This window comes from Camelus bactrianus, chromosome 3 (genome assembly GCF_048773025.1).
Source record: "Camelus bactrianus isolate YW-2024 breed Bactrian camel chromosome 3, ASM4877302v1, whole genome shotgun sequence".
NCBI classification, from domain to species: Eukaryota; Metazoa; Chordata; class Mammalia; order Artiodactyla; family Camelidae; genus Camelus; species Camelus bactrianus.
The window spans coordinates 115,974,064-115,989,197 of NC_133541.1; positions in this window are offsets into that span (position 1 = coordinate 115,974,064).

Consider the following 15,134-nt stretch of genomic DNA (forward strand, 5'->3'; position numbering starts at 1 on the left):
AAAAAAAATAAAAAGAAATACAGCAGAAGGGGTCTAAAATATCTTCTACTGCAAAGTAAGGAAGTCCTCCAAGAATGATGGGGGGATGTCAACTGGAGAGAAAAGCCAGCCTGAAGGGACTCCCACTGGCCAAATTTGACCATCAAAGTAATTAATGGCAGTTACAGATTGAATAAAATAGGAATCTAAACTTATGTATATCTACACTGATAAGCATAAATAAATGGGGGAGAGGAGAAAGTCTCAACACAAAATACTACTTATTTCAAAAGTACGAAACACATCAGCTTTACAGTGAAGGAGCCTGGCAGACACCATCTTAACCAAGTGACGACTTAACATCACCAGATATGCCATGAATTTATGTGATGTGTCTCCTGATACAGTGCAGTGAGAGGAATACAACAGCATAACTTTTGAGGTATTCCTGCCCCCAAAGTTTATGCATCAGGACGGAACATTGGACAAACCAGCTGATACTCTTCAAAAAGGTCAAGGTCAGAAAAAAAAAAGATAAATTAAGACTAAGAAATTGTTTCCAACTGAAGGAGACTATGACAAACAAATGTTATAGGTGACACTGGGTGAGATTCTAGACCTACCAAAGATATTATTTGGAGAAAAAAGAGACACTTGGAAAAAATACCTCTGGATCAGATAGTAGCGTTGGATAAACGTTAATTTCCTGATTTTGATGTGGAAGAATGTTCTTCTTTTAAGAAAATAATACACTTATGTGTTAAGGAGTAATGGGATATGATGGTCATTTTCAAATGGCTTATTCAAAAATATAGTAATACATGGAGTGAATGATAAAGGAATACAGAGGTGTCTGATAAATAGTTAATAACTGACTTTCTGGGGGAAAAAAATCTGCAGTGTTTGCTAACTTCCGTGGTGCAAATAGTCCCACTGTGGCTGATTTCAAGTTGCAGATGTGACTTCACTGATGGAGTTGGGAAAAGATCCCCTCGATAGGCTGTCATGGGACGTCAGCTTCGGCGCGTCACTGGGTTTATAGCTTCACATAGGGTATTTGATCTATTGCGATTTCTCCACCAAATCAAATACGTGCATTTTTTGAGCTTATGAAGGTATGCTTGGCCACCTGTGATGATAAAATGATCGCCTTATTTACGTACCATGAATGATATTCAGAAAAAGGAAGTTTTATTTTCTATAACCATTCACATTGTGTGCAGATATTTTAGGATCCAAGTCACAAATGCTTTTGTGGTAACATCTAAAAATATGTTCCTTGACCATATGTAACCATGATCTATTCCTTTAAGATTTGTGTGTATTAAAGAATAAAAGCGAATATATGGCTGATACAAAAGGCAACACTAAATTATTTAAATAACCAATAGCTCCATTAGCACATTTTAAATAATGGGGAAGTCCAGCCTTAAGGTTGAAAGGGATCTTAGACATTCAGCTACATGTTTTGTGAACCACAAAGGCCATGCTGGAGGCCACCTAGGAAGCTGGAACGTTCAGAATACACACCCATCTCTTTCCAGCTCATGCCCCATGACCTTCTGGACAGATTCTAATAGTAGGACATAGTATATTCAATTCTCCCCACAGTTCACATTTGTCATGCAACTATCCCTCAGAAGTTGGAAAGGGTAAAAACACAGCACTTACGTGTGGATCCCAATCCAGTGTCCATCACACAGCTGTGATGTGAGGCTCCCCCGGTCTGAGGCAGCCTTTGGGATGGTTAACTCACGAAGACTGGTAGAGCCGAGAGAGGACTTCGACTTTGACAGCAGGGAACGCGTCAAGCTATCATTGGCTCCATAGGAACCTTACATGGGAAGACACAGATTTCCAAGGATTGCGCCCATTTTTGGTGGGCTTATAAATTGGCGCAGCCATTCTGAGGTCAATTTTGGTAACATCTACCAATTTTTCAACATGGACATCCTCTGACCAACGATTCCACGTCCAGAAATCTGTTCTACAGAAATATTCACAGCAATATATAAAGATACAAAAGGATGCTCGCTGCAACAGTGTGAAAGCCGAGGTTGGGGACCACTTACTGGCTGCTAGGAGACCAGATAAATATGTCTATTCAGACTAGGGGGTCTATTCAGACTCTGGCCCTATACATTTTTATGGGGCACAGAAATTTTTACAGGGAGTGTATATTGCTTATTTAAAAAGCAAGCTGATGACTCTTTTCCTTCTGCCTCACTTTAATGGGGAAAAAAAAATCACACGAACATCTTTTTAAAACGTTGAAACCATCTGATTGAACAGTCTTTTAACACCACAGGGTAGTAACTTGACACATTGTCACGTCTGTTACGGTTTTCAAATCACTGCCTTTGATTGTCTCAGTGGAATCCTTCCTTCCTGTCCCTCAGTAGCATTTTGACCAGAGCACATCATGTTCATATAACTTTGAGTATTAAATGACCTGTTCAGTTTGGAAACTCTGACCTCACATCTATTTCTGACCCCCAGCAGGTTGGGGGCCTGCGGTGGTGGGGGTAGGGATGCCTTCTGCATCTGGAAACCCCCTCCCGCTCCTTCTCACAGGCTCTTGCTGTTCCTTCAGCACTGAGGCAGGAAGGGGAGATGAGAGAAATGGTGCAGCCACAACCTCCCGTGGATCCTCCCTGTTCCTCAGTTCCCCCAGCTTTGGCTGAACCCTTAACCTCTGCTCCATCGTGCTCATGCCAGGACACCCCCGTGTTTCTTTGATTCTGAATCCCCTCACTTGGCAGAGAGCATGCTTGGGAAGGATGCAGCAAAGTGACTCCATTTGGCTAGTTTCCCAGATGGTCTTTTGACTCGTGAGAAACTCACACGTGTCTGTGCTGAGTGCAGGCTGGGCATGCTGTCTCCAAGGACCACAGCTCCCAGTTTCCTCTTCCCCTGAGTAAATCAACAATCCTACCAGACAAGATGACAAGCTCTTCTTGCAGGCATCACCAGAAGTTACACGATTCTTTGAGGGTTGGCTTAGGGGAGTGGCAAGATCCCCACTCCCACCCCCAGAGAAGGTAACTGCCTCTCACAATACGCATTCAAACTCCCAAGATTTCAGTGACCCTCCCTCCAGTTTCCTTCCCATTTCTTGCCCCGCAAAGGAAATGACCTCTTTTAACCACTGATTTATTTCACACATCTATTTCTTTTTATTTACAGCCTATGATCAAATCCATCCTATAAAATGAGAAATTATGAAGAATCAAAGCATAATCGTGTAAATTCAAAACAGGTATTCAACACAAGAAATACAAGCATAAAAGCAGGTTCACTGGTGCACACACAGAAGCATGAGACGCAGCGGATGTTTTAAAGGACAGCAGGTGCTCGCTTTTCCATTTGAGGACTGTGGCCACATCAGATACTAGAATGCCTTGGCTGATCAGAGCGCGTTTACCATGCAAGCCAAGAATTCATTTCTAAAAATGTCTTTCCATGTTGAAACTGCTGTAAAAGATCCACTTTCCAGAATTAAGCCTCTTCTCAGGCTTCATGCCAGTTTCTAACACCTAAAAACCAACTGATACAGAAAGTGTTCCAAATGTAACTATTCTGATTCTTACAGGTTAAAAAAAGATATCTTTGAAAATAATGTAAAAGGATTATTGCAGACAGTGATGCTGGTGCACTCCCAGCCTTACTCCAGCATGGGTGTCTCTCGTTCTGCATCTGCAGCCATGGGCCAGGCCTTCACCACACCCCCACTACTCCCACCACTCCCACCACTCCGCTTGCTTCCTCCCCTGGCTCTTCCACCGGCAGCTCCACCCTGGTTCCAGGCAGCTTTGTGTCTGGTGACCTTGCGAGCTCCCAAAGTCTTGGCTTGAAACTCAGTCCCACAGGGGCCAAGGCTCAGGACCTCCCCAACACTGACGAGACTTGGGGGGCTCCTCCTCCAGCCAGCGGACCCCTGTATACTGGCTGCCACAGTCGCCATCAGGCCGAGGAAATCTCCCAGTTGTCTTCTTTCCCAGCAACAACTCAGAGAAGATCTTGTAGACCAAGGTCCAAAACCTCATCACTGTTGACACTCCGTGTATGTCACTTGCTGCTGCCTCCCTGGACATTCTCCAGACTTCCCCAGGAGGGGGCCCTTGGAGAAGAGCTGGTCAGTGAGAGACCTGGAAGAGCCCTAGGACTGGGAAACAGAGGGGCAGCAGGTGAGCTGGGCATTGGCCAGAATCTGTGTAGGGCCTGAAGCTGGTTTGAGAATGGTGACCCCCACCTGTCATCTGCCTTCTGCTAATCTGGAAGGTCGCAACCTCGTTGTCAAGGCATTTACTGACCACAGTTTTAACTGTCACCCTCTTGCTGCTCTCAACAGCACAAAGTAGCTAGAGACGGAACCACCAGCAGGAAAAAAAACAAAACAAAACAAAACAAAAAACAAAGTCAATGAAGGGAAATAGGCCCTTCAAGTGGAATTAGGTCCCTCTGGTGGCAGCCATGGTAGGGAACCTTGGGCACGGTAACCCAGACTTCAGATTTCTCCTCTGCAATATTAAAAGCTTAGAAGCATCACTCACACTCTTACAACAAGAAAATAATTGAATAAACTGAAAAACAGTATCTCTTCTTAGATCCATCAGAGAACTGAAGTCACAAGGCAGGCTGTTACCCTGAAAACTGGAGAGAGATGCAGACACAGAGACTCACAGCTTACAGGGACACCAAGAGGAGAAGCCTGCTGGTGGAGCCAGCACCGGAAGGGATGCAAACTGTAATTCACCAGCTGCTAGAGGTAGCGTGTGGACTAGCTTGAGAGTTCAGAACTCCAGGGTGGGGACCACTTTTAGCCACTGCCCTCTTTTCTTGAGTTTTACTGCCAGGAGCCCCACCAAGTTCTCCCTGTGAAGACTGGAGGAAAAGTCTCTCATGCTTCAGCAGGAACAGTGTAAAAGCAACCATTTTGGAATCTTCCAGAGCAAGCAGTCTGTTCTTCCTCCAATTCTCTGTAACAAAGGGCAGCACTTAAAGGAAACTACTTTAGCTGACCTGGGGAAGGGCAATTAGCCAATTCCAGCCAACTCTAGCCTTCCTGTCATATAGAAGCAGGGAGTGGGAAGCTGAGAAGCACTTATAAAGGTCATATCCCAGGGGCCCAAAAAAGACTGAGACATATTCATAGGCCTATAGAATGTCCCCTCTCCCCAACACCTTCTTCTAAAACAGTAACAGAACCCCTGCACAGTAAGAGGATTATAGTTGAAAAAACTGAAAGTTTCAGATCAGACTCTACGTAACAAGGACTTTCTAAGGGAAACAGAAACAAACACTAGAGGAAACTAACATCTCAGTCAACTGCAGCTGCAGCAAACAGCAAGCACAGTTGTGACTCCCGGCCAGATAAACACAAACCACACTAAAATCAGTTTACCTGGTTTCGTTACCCAATCAGTTTACCTGGTTTCTGTTACCCAATCATGTTCAGTTTTCAGCAAGACTTACAACACATGCAAAAGTGCAAGGGAAAACACAGTCTGAAGAGACGATGCACTTAGCAAAACCCATGTAATATACACCACCAGGAGAGAACCCTAACGTAAACCTTAGGGACTTTAGTTAACAATAATGTGTCAATACTGGTTCGTCCATTGTAACAAATGTACCGCACCAATGCATTTTAGTAATAGAGGGAACTGTGAGTCGGGGAGGCAAGGGGCATACAGGAATCCTCTATGCTTTCTGCTCAATTTTCTGTCAACTGAAAACCAACCTATAATTAACCGAAAACTATAGGTCAATATTACTGAGTAATATAGATGCAACATTGACAAACCTTTAGATAGACTAACTAAGAAAGAGAGGAAGATGCAAATAAATAAAATTAGACTGAGAAAAAGAGAGGAAGACTCAAGTAAGTAAAATTAGAAATGAAAAAAGAGACATTACAACCGATACTATAGAAAAACATAGAATCGTAAGAGATTACTATGAACAATTATATTCCAACAAATTGTATCCCAACACAGAAAACGGTAGAACCAGACAACTTCACTGGTGAATTCTACTACACATTTAAAGAATTAACACCAATACTCCTCAAACTCTTCCCATGGAAGAGGGAATACTTCCAAACTCATTTTACAAAGCCAGCATTACCTTGATACCAAAACCCGATAAGGTTACCACAAGGAAAGAAAACTGTAGGTCAACATCCCTGATTAATATAGATGCAACAATTCTCAACAAAACATTAGCAAACTGAATTAAAGAACACATCAAAAGAACTATATACCAAGTGGGATATATCCCTGTGATGCAAGGATGGTTCAACATATCAAGTGTAATAGGCCACATCAACAAATGAAAGATAAAATCACAAATATCTAAATAAACACAGAAAAAGCATTATCCTTTCATGATTAAAAAAAAAGGAAAGAAAACCTTAACAGATTTGATATAGAAGGAACATAATGTAATTAAGGCTATATATGACAAACCTATAGCTAGCATTATACTTAATGGAGGAAAATTGAAAGCTTTTCATTTAAGATCAGGAACAAGACAAGGATGTCCACTATCACCACTCCTATTCATATGGTAGTAGAAGTCCTAGCTAGAGCAATTAGGCAAGATAAAGAAATAAAAGGCATCAAATTGGAAAGGAAGAAGTAAGACTGTTGCTATTTGCTAATGATTTGATCTTACACATAAAAAACCCAAAGAGTCAATCGAAAACTAATTGCTTTAACTAGGACTTCTAGTACTATATTGAATAGGAGTAGCCAGAGTGGTCTACTCAGCCATAAAAAAAAGAATGAATGAAACTTTGTCATTTGCAACAGTGTGGATGGACCTGGAAGGTATGATGCTTAGTGAAGTAAGTCAGACAGAGAAAGACAAATCCTGTATGTTATCACTCCTATGTGGGATCTAAAAAATGGAGCAAATGAATGAATATAATAAAACAGAAATAGACTCACAGATATAGAGAACAAACTAGTGGTTACCAGCAGTGAGAAGGACGGGAGGAGGGGCAAGAGAGAGGTATGGAATTAAGAGGTACAAACTACCATGCATCAAATAAAAAGGCTACAAGGATATATTGTATAGCACAGGGAACATAGCCAAAATTTTGTAAAACCTTTAAATGGAGTATAAGCTATAAAATATTGAATCACTATGTTGTAACCTGAAACTGATATTGTAAATCAAACGTAGTTCAATAAAAAATTAAAAACAAAACACTCAAAAAAGAGAGAGAGAGAGAGAAAACTATTAGAATTAATCAGTAGTTTTGGTAAAGTTGCAGGATACAATATCAATATTCGGAAATCACTTGCATTCCGTTACACTAATGATGAAGCATCTGAAAAAGAAATTGTAAAAAACCTAATCCATTTACAATGGCATCAAAAACAATAACGTACATAGGAATAAATGTTGTTGAAGGGTACAAACTTGCAACGAGTAGTAAATAAGCACTTGAAACCTAATGCCCAGTACAATGAATATAGACAATATTATATTATAATTTTGTAATATGATAAATATCACTACAGTGGCAATCATACTACGATGCGTAAGTGTGTCAAGGTAACACATTGTATACCTTACATTTACACAATGTTATATGTCAAATGTATTCAACAAAAAAAGTATACACGCACAAAATAAAAAATAATACTGCTCAAAATTTTAAAAATAAAACTGCTCTAGAAAATTAAGTCTATTAATAAGAAAAAAGGCAGTGCAAAATGAGCCATCAACAGAATAAAAAGGCAACCTACCGAATGGGAGAAAATATCTGTAAATCTTATCTGATAAGGGGTTTTAACTCCACAAATATAAAGAACTCATATAACTCAATAGCAAAATAAACAATCCAATTTAAAAATAGGCAGAGGATCTGAGCAGACATTTTTCCAAGGACAGAGATGACCAACAGATATATGAAAAGATGCTCAGTATCACTAATCATCAAAGAAATACAAATCACAACCACAACGAGATTATCACCTCACATTTGTCAGAATGGCTGTTACTACAAAGGAAAAAAAAGTGTCTGCAAGGAAGTGAAGAAAAGGGAACTTGTGCACCACTGGTGGGAATGAAAATTGGTGCAGCGACTGTGGAAAACAGTATGGAGGCTCCTCAAAAAATTAAAAATAGAACTACCATATGACCCAGCAGTTCTACTTCTGGAATATTCATCCAAAGAGAATGAAAACAATAACTTAAAAAGATATCTTCCCACCCACACCCTGTTCATTGCAGCATTATTTACAATAGCCAAGATATGTAAGCAACCTGTGTCCATGAATGAATAAATATGAATGAATAAAGAAAATTTAGTGTATACATACACACACACTGGAATATTATTTGGCCATAAAAAATAAGGAAATCTTTCCACTTGTGCCAACATGGATGGACTGTGAATGCTAAGTGAAGTAAGTCAGAGAGATAAATACTGTATGACCTCACTTATGTGTGGAATCTATTTAAAAAGAAAAAAATAAGGGGAAAATGTGGCCTAGATTTGAGGAAGGTAGGTTTCCAAAAACTCAGAGAAAGGAGGGCTAGGACCCATGGCTCTACAGTCATGAACAGTCAGTAGCTCCAGAACCATGGGATGCGGGAGCCGCAGCAGAATTCCTGGAGATGTAGTGGCAGCGATCCTAACTGAAAAGAAAAGGGATGAGAAACAATACAGAACGATGTGGCAGCGCAAGGACCGCTGCAAAATCAGGCAGGATAAACAGACACGGAGTGCCACCGGCCTCGCACAAGATCTTGGAGGCCCAGGTGGACTGGGACTCAGGCCACTGTGGTCCGACTTTCAGAGAACAGGAAGCTTCACCTGCAGCAGGCGCTTGGTAAATCCATCCACCGGCAAGATTTGACTAACGCGCGCAAAGCTTAGAGGATGTCAGGCCCTGTGCTGGGGACTGAGGATCCAGCGTGGGTCTTAGCAGGAAGTGAGGGCATTGGCCTCTTACACGTGGCAGGAGCTCGATGGCTAGGAACTGGGAAACTGAGGAGCCACGTGGGTGCATGATGGGATCCCTATCTGAGCAGGGGATGGGGTGGGGACAAGGAGGATCTCTGAAAGGAAGAGAGACCTGAAAGATGTCTCATCAATGCCCAGGACAAGGGGCCAGGGAGAAGGAAAGGTCTAGTCCATGCCGCAGAACCAAGAACTGGGAAACGACATCAGGGCTGGGGTAAGATGAGCAACTGGAGGAGATCTGGGGACAGGACAGGGAGGCCCTGGGGACAGAAGAAGAGAGCTAGGTGTTCCCCAAGGGGCAACAGGAGACCATGGCAGATGGGTCACATCCGCAATTCATGTCAGACTTTTCACTTTTAAGTATTCTTTCAGGGTGTGGAAGTTAGAAAATGAAGAGTAAGTGTAGGGAGACAGGTCAGGAGATCATTTCTCAGGTGTAGGCAAAAGGGAACGGTTGCTTGGCGAGAGTAACCACGATGTCTTAAGGGGTGCTGCAAACGTAACCTGAATACAAGTTCACCTCTGATGTCCCACCCTCTGCCCAACCAGCTTGCTCCCTGCCCTCGCAGGGGATGCTAACTCACTCCATTCTTCCCGTTGCTCAAGACCTTGGTGCCATTTTTAACTCCTCTTTGTCACATTCCAGCCTAGACTGTCAGCGGATTCCATCAGCTTTACCTTCCAAATAAACCTAGAATTGCACCACCTCCTATCGCCTGGTCTGAGACACCATCATTTTGACGCCTGGATTGTGGCAGTAGCTCCCCCTTGTCTCCTAGCTCGCCTTAGGGCTTGTCCATTTTGATAAGCCATCCATCAGGATGAGCCTACAGGCCGCCCCTCCCCTTCAGCTTCCAGAATAAAGCAGAATCACCATCACTTCACTCCAAAACCACTCAGAATGTGCTCTGGCCAGTGCAGCCAGATTTACACTGGGGAGCTTGGTTATTTTGTTGAGGGAACAGTGAAGCATGTCACCTAGCTCCAGTAGACCTTGTACATCACATCTTACCCTGGCCACTGTTTTGCTGGCTTCCCACCACCCTCGAGATGTTCAGGTGGATTTTTTTTTTTTTTTTTTTTTTTGCCAAGTGGACCCTCAAACTGAATCCTATCACATTCATCTCTGACTTGAAGCATTTGCACTAGGAATTCTATTTCTGCTCTTGACCGGCGGCCCTCCCCCTTCCCGGTGGTGGGCACTCACATGTTTTATTTGCAGGCTCAGCCGCTCCTCCAGACTGTGAAAGTGGACGGGGCCGCCGGAGATTCCCCTCCAGAGGAACCCTGAGCCACCGTGTGAATCGACCAGTTACACACACAGCTGTCCGCGCTTCTCCTGCAGCCCCTCTCCCTCCCTCGTCCACAGACCTCCGTCAGACACTTTCCCAGGCGTTTTGCTGTTGGTGTGGGCAGGAAGAGGAGCGCTGATCAGAGCTCACTAAGGGCCAGGCACTGCAGACCAAAGCTGAATGTTGTTCTTAAGGAGGCCAGTCTACAAGTGGGACAGCTGGAAACAATCGTAAATCATTAGGCAAAGCCCCAAGACAGGTGGAGAGAGGAACAGGCAGGGTGGGCGGGGCTTGGGAAGCCCCCACAGCAGGCAGTGCCGGTGCCTGGTGTTCATGATGCTTCCAAACTGCCCAGGGGCTTGTCACAAATGCAGGGCCACATGCCCCGCCACCCCCACCCCGGACACTCTGATTTAGGAGGTCAGGAGAGGTGCCCAGAAACCAGCAGGTTTAACAGGGGCTGAGGGATTCTGACTCAGGTGGATCTATTTTAGGAGCCTGGAAGCTCAGACTGCTGCAAGGAGGGTGGAGCAAGGGGCTGGCCATAACCCCTGCCAGGGGAGGTCTGGAGCCCCAGTAAGTGTCTTAGCAGTTCCGGTGGGGCTGGATGTGGGGAATGCAAGGAGTATAGATGAAAAAGGACAAGTGAGGCTGAAGGGGCAGCTCTGCTCAACAGAGGTCCCAAGACAGAGGTAAAAGGAGAACCCTGTCCCAAATGTCCTCTGCGAGTGAAGGGCCTGTGCCTCTCCCAGGAGACTCAGTGAGCGACATCTGATCTCCCAATCACTTCCCTGGAACAGATTAATTCTTTCACGCCCCTCCTTCTCGGGACCTGACAGTCAGGTGCCCAGTTCTTATCAGCTCTCCATTCGCACCAGCTTCTCAACCACAACACAAACAAGAGGCTTGCTGACTTTCAACTTCAGTCCTGCCTCACACTTAGGCCAAATAGCTACTGCTTTTTAAAAAGAACTCACGCAGGGGATGGCCCCTGGGAATTACAGCTATGGGCTTAAAAAAAAAAAAAAAAAAGGTTTTAAACTGTATGCAGAGTTTCAGAACAAGGAACAGAAAAATCTCAAGATGCGCCCCCAGGGCCAGAGGAGGTTGAATGAAACTTGCTGAATGTCAAACTCCAGGGCCAGTACCTGACTCCTTCCCCACCACCTCCACTGCCCCACTGATGATTTTTCTGCTCCAAGAAACAGTCTGGGGGAAGACGCCCAGGGATTTTGCCAGTCAGCAGTGGGAACAGGGCTCTGAAGTCACAAAGTGGAAGGTTAGATAAAGGCAGAGGCGGGGAGGGCATAGCTCAGTGGCAATGTGCGTGCTTAGCATGCGCAAGGTCCTGGGCTCAATCCCAGTACCTCCATTAATAATACATAAATAAAGATAGGAAACTGAGATCCTGACTGTGTAGACTGGCAAGGCAGGGTGAAAGACAGGTGCTAGTTACAGGGAGGGCAGAAGGCGGCAGAACGCAGGACATCAGGGAAGAGGTGGGACGGTGGTCACTGAGAGCAGGGCTGGAGGAGATGGGAGGACAAGGACAGGAAGCTGGTCAGGGGAGCTAGGGAGAGGTCAGAGGATGGAAGAACTTAGTTTTGCCCCTTCCTTAGCTCTGACTAGAAGGAATGGGTGGGGAATGGGGTTTTTCCTTTGGGATTTCATACTTTTCCTGTCTCCAGGTACCCCACACCTCAAGGCAACAGAAAGTTCTTGAGAGACAACTGAGTCAGTATGACCATGGGAGGGACTTAGCTTCCAGGTGAGAGTGACAGGTGCTTAGGGAGTAGGAGCCAAGCATGGAAATCGAGAATAGCCACCCCCAAAAGCAGTGCTTCTCCAAATGTGGGTGCCTCACCTGCACCACTGTGTCTGGTCAGCTTTTTGGAAAAAAATGACTCTCTGACCTCACACCTGACATGCTAAATCAGAACCTTTGGAGGTAGACCCGCCCCACCCCCTGCCCTCCAAATCTGCTCCATCAATAAGCAACCTGCGTGACTTTTAAGCACAGTCCACTTGAAGGGACCCACTGATCAAGGCCCAGAGAGTCCATCTGGGCCTTTCTGGTGTTTAATAGTGTGCTGGGGAGAGACAGCTACACTATACTCTGCTTTTTTCCCAGTTCAATTAGTGGGTCATTCCAATGTGTCTCCCTGCCCCAGGATTTGAGGGGGATGGGGAAGAGGTTATTGCAAGCAATAGTTCCAAACTTTAGCTGCGTATCAGGATCACATGGATTTTATTTTTTTATTTATTTACTTATTTACTTACTTATTTATTTATTTGTATTTTTATATTTTTCTATTTAACTGTAGTTGATTTACAATATTGTTAGTTTCAGGTGTACAGCTTCAGATTCTTTTCCATTATCCAGTAGCCACAAGATACTGAATATAGTTCCATGTGCTATACAGTAAGTTCTTATTATTTATTTCATATACAATGGGGTATATCTATGAATCCCATACTCATAATTTATCCCTCCCCTTTGGTAACCATAAACTTGTCTTCTATGTCTGTGAGTCTGCTTCTGTTTTGTAAATGAGCTGATTTGTATTTTTTTAGATCCCACGTATCAGTGATATTATGTAATATGTCTTTCTCTGACTTAACTTCACTTAGTGTGATAATCTCTAAGTCTATGTGTGTTGCTGCAAATGACAGTATTTTGATCTTTTTTTTATGGCTGAGCAGTATTCCATTGTGTACATACACCACATCTTTATCCATCACATGAATATCTTTTACAAGTTCCCTTGGCCCTACCCTAGACCAATTAAATCAAAAGCCCTCAGTTGGGACCCAGATGAAAGCAGACTATCCAAGAATTGTGAGACAACCACAAAAAGTGTAACATGCTGTTAGTGGGAATGCCAGGAGAAAGGAACATAACAGTTGAAGCAGTAATGACCAAGAATTTCCCCAAATTAACATCAGATACCAAGACAGGCAGAGATCAAGGAAGCTCAGAGAACACCAAGCAAGGAAAAAGCCCCCAAACCCACACCTATGGACAGCATATTGAACTTCAAAAAGGAAAGAAAGAAAGAAAGAAAGAAAGAAAGAAAGAAAGAAAGAAAGAAAGAAAGAAAGAAAGAAAGGGAGGGAGGGAGGGAGGGAGGGAAAAGAAAGGAAGGAAAGAAGACAGGAAGAAGAAAAAGAAAGGAAGGAAGACAGGAAGGAAGGAAGAAATAAAGGAAGGAAGGAAGAAAAGAAGGAAACAAAGAAAAGAAAGAAAGAAGGAAAGAAAGAAAAGAAAGAAAGAGAGATAACGGGGTCCAGACTTCTACTTGGAAAACAAGAGGGAAATGGAATGAGGAACATGGAGAACAAAAATCCTTACCACTCCAATGTCTTGATTGTCAGTTCTCTACAGCAAGACAGAGGTAGTCAAGGAAAATTAGGGGGTTTCCCATGATTTTTGGTGCCTGGAAACCACTCGGTACATTATTCTCCACCTAATCACCCATAAATAAACACCTAAGCCTCTCTGTCCAATGGAATACCACCTTTTGGAGAAGCTACTGTCTCAGTTCAGTGAAGGTCGGCAGAGATGGAAGCCCCCAGACTCACAAAGCTCAGGGATCCAGGGAGGAGGAGGAGGGAAGAGACCTCACCCTGGGTCTCCACCCCACCTCACCCCACCCACCTTCCAGACTGAGCCAGAGGGCGCCTCCTGCTGGAGAACTGGCTGCCCCACCCTGAGTAGCTGGAGGCAGTTTGCTTGCTTCAGGGGGCAGAGCCCCAGGCAGGGATGGGAAGCCCCAGTGGCACCCACCCATCAGCCTCAATCCTTAGAGCCCCAGAGGGCACAGGAGGAGACTCAAGGTGGGGACGGCCTGTACATTAGGGTAGGCTCCCAGATGCAGACAATGGGAGGAGGGTGAGGCTCAGGCTGCTGCCTGCTGGGACAGGATCAAGGAAGGTTCCAAAATGAATGTTGGGCAACACGCATAGAGAACTACTTGAAAATTTGTTCTGTCAGTGGCATAGAATGGTCTGTCATTTTTTAAGAAATCCATTGATTACTGAAGAATATATACATTTTAATAGAAAGAGCTAACAAAGAGCTCACAGTGCCAAGCAGGTTAACTGCAGTTTCTCCTTTAAGCCTTCCTAAAACCACGTGAGCTAATAATGACAGCTCTACTGTAGGCTAGAAAATCCCACTGGCTTGACCTTCAAAATGTATCGAGTACCTGCCCATTTCTGCCACCACCTGTATTTCCACCCTGGTCCAAGTGACATCATTTCTCATCTGAATTACTACAGGGGTCATGGGATGGACCTCACAGAGCTCCCAGGGTTGTTGTTCTATTAAAAAAAGGGCAAAGCCCTACCTCCTCACACCAACCAATGAGGCTCAGTGAGATGTGGGCCCTGTTCCCTGTGGCCAGCCCTCCCTCACTCTCTCCCTGGCTCTCCCTGCTCTAGAACACTGTCCTCAGCCTTTTTGCTCAGCTGTCCCCTCTGCCAGGAACACTTTGTATCAGTAGCCAGACTCCAAACACTCCCAGGGCTGGACCATGCCCTGTCCTTCCCCGCTGTGTGTGCACACCCACAGGCTCTCAGGATATGAAAGCAGGTCTCTTGGGAGCAGTGTGATTGAATGATTAAGGGGGGATTTTGGGTCCAGCATGTTCAAGGAGATCTTTGTGGAAGACATGGCTCAAGAGATTATTTCCCAAATCTCTTCAGAGCCCCTGTGATGGAAACCTAACAGAAGCCAGTTCCTGCTGGGGTCTTCTCACATCACTCCCCATTCCACCTTTGGTCTCAATGATCAAGAATCAATGATATTCCCAAATTCCTTCATTGCATGGAGTGACACCTTTGTGTCTCCTGTACCTTCTGCCGTGTTAAACTTACAG